Raw genomic sequence first — 6,037 nt, 5'->3', positions numbered from 1 at the left:
AGGTGCAGAACCTTCGATCTATTAAGGCTTCAACACAAGTAACTTTCCCAAAGGTAAACTGAATAATAGGGATTTGCCACCACACCCCCAGGCATCTGTATGTACACTATATGGCCAAAATAATGGGGGGACACATGTTGTCCAACATCTCATTCCCAAAATAGGGGGTAAATATGAAGTTACTCCTCCCTTTGCTGCTATACTATTCCTACTCTTCTGGGAAGGTTCCAACTCTATGTTGGAACATTATTGCTAGGAATTGCCTCCATTCAGCCACAAGAGCATTAGTGAGGTTGGGCACTGATGTTGGGGATCAGGCTCACAGTCGGGGTTCCAGTTCATCCCACAGGGTTTCAATTGGGTTGAGGTCAGGGTATTTTGCAGTCAGGTTCTTCTACATAATAGAAGGTTCCCACTAGATGTTGAAAAAAATTTTCTGGGAGTTGCCTCCATTCAGCCTCAAGAGCATTAAGGCTTGGGCACTGATTTTGGGGATTAGGCCTGGCTCACAGTTGTGGTTCCAATTAACCTCCCAGGGGTTCAGTTGGGTGGAGATCAGGGCTCTGTGCAGTCAGGTTCTTCCCATCTCAGCAAATCCATTCTAAATGGACCTGGCTCGTACTTGAGGGACATTATTGTGCTGAAACAGAAAAGAGCCATTCCCAAGCTGTTCCACAAAGTAGGAAGCACACAGCCTCTAGGCTTAAAGTTTCACAGGAACCAGGGGCCTAAACCATGGAAACACCTATTATTCCTTCTCCTCCAGACTTTGCAGTTGACATTATCCAATAAGGCATGTAGGATTCTCCTGGCATCTGCCAAAGGCAGACTTAGCCAGGACACTGCAAGATGGAGGAGTAAATTTCATCACTCCACAAGACATGTTTTGTTGGGTGGGAATTCTCCTATTCCTGCTTTTTCCTGAAAAGAACCTGATGGTTGGATACTTTAACCACAGCAATATCCTTGCTCTGCTGAATGACAGTTTCTTAGATTTTTATACAAGTCTCATGCAGAATGATAAAAGCCCCAAATGTGGGTCGTGACTGATACACAATATCCGCATCAATGTGCAAAGGTTTAAAAGATGCTTGATCTGGGGCCCAGTAACTCAGGACATGGGGAGCAACTCAATTCCACACTAACAACCTCCCTATTGTCCCAAGTGGGTCAGAGAGCGGAACTTGTTGAACCATTGGGGTCGTGATGGGCCTTCATTGTACTGATAATATCAGATTATTCTCTATGTGGGAATTAACTAGACCTGCCTGCAGTATCACTGGCTGTGCTGCCGGAAAGCTGTAATACCCTCTCATGCCCAGAAGGAGGCAGCGATACATTAAATATGTGGCATTTGTGTTCCTCTCACTGGTGGGAAATCCTCTCTCCATGTCTGCCTGGCTCTGTGGATAAATATAGCTCTCACATTGTGTCTGGCCTGCGCCTTTGCTGCTACATGTTGCCAAAGTGACTAACCGCCATGTACCGGCCTTTGAGAATAGAGATATAGTCACATATACCATGGGCACTGCACGCGCACGAGCACTAGGGCCCCAGATACTTTCTAGAGCCCACTGATTTTTGCACTACCTTCCCCTTTATCTATGGATGCACTGAATCCACTATTTTGGATTCGGCCGAACCCACGAAGCCTTCGCAAAAGATTGGGGCGAATACCGAAAACTAACATCTTTTTACTTTCTTCTTTTGTGACAAAAAGTAACGCGTTTCCCTCCACGCCCCAAATTTGCATATGCAAATTTGGTTTGGCTGGGCAGAAGGATTCGGCCGAATCCGTATCCTGCTGAAAAAGGCCAAATCCCGAACCGAATCCTGGATTGGGTGCATCCCTACCTTTATCCCTTGTCACAGTGGGGGATTAAGACCATACTTCTCTCATTATGATCCCAATGGTGTTTCCCCAGCCAGCTCAGCAATCTCTGTATAATATACCCTTCAAGGTGACTATTGGGGTCTTTATAGGCGCTCCAGCTCTTCCTCCTTTTGTAAGTGCTAAATTTAGGCTCCCCCTGTCACTGCCTAAGGGGATTAATGTAATAAAAGGTGGAAAGTTGCTACTTGTTAAGTCACCCATAGCAACCAAATCAAAAATATTTCTTGGTTGCTATTAGTTACTAGACCTGGGTGCATTTTTGTATCTTTGATGTATCTTTTTTATAGCGGCAGTCCCTTATTATAAAAGCCACCAAGCTCAGGTCCAGTGTAAGATTACAATCATTTGAAATCATGGGTATCGTTAGGGGTTCTTGGGGTACTCCTACCAGGGGCCCTCACAGATAAGAATACAATGTATAGGCTGCAAAGGGGCGGGGCGACATTTGGCAGATATTAGGCAGGGTTTTTGGCATGATGGGGCATGGCTGTTTTGGGTAAGGGGAGTGACAATGTATGTGCAGAGAATTATTTTTTATTGAAGATCTACTTGTAGGCAGAGCCCATTTCTAGGATGCCCAGGTAACAGGAGGGTTACAGGACCATGCTAATTTAGCAGAATGGAACCCCATGATTACTGATGTGACCCTGAATGGCATAAGGGTTCCTAGATGAGTTCCTGGGTAGGATCAGCACTATATTTAGGTCCGGTGCCACCCTAGGCACAAGGGTTTGGGTTCCTATATATAAATATGGCCCTGGATGCAGGTTGGGGGCTGGTGTAGATCTACCCAATTAGACCTGTGCAGATTGGTCTTATCCTTGGTTTTCTGTCCCTTCCCTAATGCACTGGCACCCAATGCTTTCTCTTGGGGCACCTCTTAGAAATATTATTCCATGGAATCATTATAAATGGAAGGGGCCGGGGATATTTACCTTCTCATTCAATGAAACTTTCCACTGTTTTGCTCTTGTTCCAACTCAATATAACCTATAACAAAAAAAAAACCACAACAACACAGAACATTATTAAAGTTTAAATTTAACTTCAAAATATTTGTTTTAAAGGCAAATAAAGCAGTCGCTTATCTCCCGGGTGGAGCTGAGCTGATTTGTAAAAGCCCTGAGCCTTCCGGGGACACATCGCTCTGCCAGTAATGATGATCCCACCCCTGTAACCCTAGGGATGAGCCTCTATCTCCCAAAGGGCAGCAGGGAACCATAATATTTACAAGCAAGTTGGTGTTGTTTGCATTGTGCTGATATGGAGTCAAACATGAATGTACAACAAGCTCACACCTCTGTCTCCATTCAGCCCCCCGCAGAAACCCTCCCTGTTATTGTTGGGCAGAAGGGCGCCCATTGTTTGAGTTGGTGTCTTTCAATGTAGTTTCCTATGTTTGTTTTTCCATGGGCCCGTCCTGCTGGCGACAGCAGGCGCTCGTTTGCACCGATATTTTTAGCCCCACGTTCGGCTTGTTAAAAATAAACTGTAGATGTCAACAGAAAGTAGTTCACCGGGGAGATGTTCCTGGGTCGGAATCCATTCAGAAATCCTGCGGGTGCTGCTCTATCTGTGGAACAGAAGGAAACAGGGACACGTGAATTCACGAAGTATAGGGAATTGTATAGGGAGTATATAGGGGTGTGTATAGGGAATAGCGGACAGACAGGGATGAATGGGCACTAGATATCTAATATGAAGTCAGTTATGGCGAATTATATGGTATATAATGAATGTAGTAAGGCAGGATGGTGTAAGGAGCTAGGGCTGTAAAGGTGAGATAAGCAGGGTCAGCATCAGGAATCATGGGGCCCCATACAAATGAGCTTTCCTCCCAGGAGGCCCCAGTTGTTCTCCCATTGGTCCCCTTGGAAGGGAAGGCTTGGCAACAAATAGAATTGGGCCCTAATGAAAAAAAATGGGGCAACACCCCTGACTCACCCTGATCCATTATATCACAATTCTCCCTTGGTCCCCCCGAACCCTACTTTCCAACCCACCCACTTTCATAACCATGAATTGTAGCATTTTACATCTCCCTCAGTCGCAGTCACCCCCCAATGGTGGCCCTGGTGTTGGCGTGTATAGAAAGGTAAAATAATCCCAAGGAAATAGACTGTAACAGCTGTAAATGTGGGACAGAATGTGTATATGATATGATAGACATATTATGGCTGTAAAGTCTGCTGTTGTTTGACTGCAACTCCCAGAATCCCCTTTTCCCAGCTCCTGTAGTCAGTCACAGACTGTCTGGGTGTCCTGGAAATAATTGTTCAATAAATGAAGGGTATCTGACTTTTGAACCAATGTAGCAGTAGCCAGAAGACCTAAAGGAGAAAGCCATTGGGCTGAGATCTGCTTAGTTGCTTCCAGGGTCAGAACCAGCAGTGCAGTACATTTAGAAATAACTGGGATGCAGCGATACCGGTTCGGTATTCGGCCAGGATTCGGCCATTTTCAGCAGGATTCGGAGTCGGCCGAATCCTTGTGCCTGGCCAAACCGAATCCGAATCCTTAAAATCATGTGACTTTTTGTCACAAAACAAGAAAGTAAACTTTTTTCCCTCCCCCTCACTGATTTTCATATGCAAAACAAGAAAGTAAACTTTTTTCCCTCCCCCTCACTGATTTTCATATGCAAATTAGGATTCGGATTCGGTTCGTATTCGGGTTCAGGGGTTCGGCAGATTCCAAAAAAGTGGTTTCAGTGCATCGCTACTTTAAAACAAGTGAAAATTTGCTTTTTCATTTGGAAAAATCTGAAGTTTATATACCCTTTAAGGGTAGGTGGTAATATGCCCCCATGTACATTATTGGGGGGCCTAATGGGTTGGGGTGTAGGGCAATGTGCTGATAATGTGCCATTGAAAAGTGTGGGGGTAGAACAATCAGTTCTTTGTACTTGGTTGGTCGCTCTCCATGGTGCTGAAACCAGTCCTTTCAGCTGTGGGAAGCACCAACTGCAGGAAAGCCGGACTCCGTATTGTTGATCAAGGGAAGGGTTTGCTTCATGGTTATAAATTTCCACTCATTAACATCCCAAGCTACAAGAATATCACTGGATTCAGCCTCATGGCTTTAACTAGAAGATTCCTACCTGAATATGGCAAGGTATCATGGGACAAGGCAGCAATATTGTAGGCACCCCCCTTCCCTTAAAGCTGTTAAAAGGGAAGGCTCATTCGGGAGCTCAGACTGTGTATTGTCTTCCTACTACTTCAATCCCCTGATCAAACTGGGGTTCATTGTGAACCCCCTGCAGAGGTAAACAACAGTGATACTGGGAAACTCCCTTAAACTCATAATGGGTTCAAGTAACTACAACTCCCACAATCCTCCTGGCAGCAGGATGGTTGGACGTATAAAGTGTCAGTGTCACTGGCAATAAAACTGGCTATTCCTAAACCAACAAGAACACATTTGTCCCCCAATTTTTTTATTATTAGGATTAAACTCATCCCAGAGCCAGTTTGTTCGTGACTTCCCAGAATCCTTTGTTCTGTTCTTGTCCTGTACGTTCCCGCATTGCCTGCCAGTCTGACTTCATTAGGAAGGTGGGACACTTTCTCCTTTCTATAAATAGAACAGAGCTTTCACCTCTCCCAGAAATAAAACGTGGTCTTAAGCGACAGCTCCGTGCCCCCCCCATGTTCTGTCCCCGCACCCACACTGCAGCTTTCTACCCCCTGCCCGACGCATTTTACACCCGAGCTCATGCTTATGAATGTGAGACTGTGCAAATTATTAATGGATTTGCTTTGTGTTTCTGTCAATGGAGGAGCAGTGATACAGATGGGAGGACGGGGGGGGGGGTTACACATTAAATGAGAAGTTGATAAAACCTTGCTGATGTGTGGCACTTAACTCCTTCACTGCCTTGGGGTACAGAGGGATCAGCCCTTGAATCACCAGTGGAGGGAAGGGAGTCTAGGATGGGGGGGTGCAGCCCCAAACCCCCTGAAATAATGAGGACACTATTAGGCTTAAGGATTGTTTACCTTAAATGACCCAACTCATTTTATTCCAGGATCCTTCTCTAAATACAAAGGGAAAAAAAGGTGCATTCACTCATTTAAATGCATCCACGACTTGGCCCGAGAGCTATTGCTTGATCAATATCTAACTCTAATCTCCTGAGCT

This window comes from Xenopus laevis, chromosome 4S (genome assembly GCF_017654675.1).
Source record: "Xenopus laevis strain J_2021 chromosome 4S, Xenopus_laevis_v10.1, whole genome shotgun sequence".
In the NCBI taxonomy this organism is placed as follows: domain Eukaryota; kingdom Metazoa; phylum Chordata; class Amphibia; order Anura; family Pipidae; genus Xenopus; species Xenopus laevis.
The sequence above is the reverse complement of the archived record's forward strand: the minus strand, read 5'-3'. Positions refer to the sequence as shown.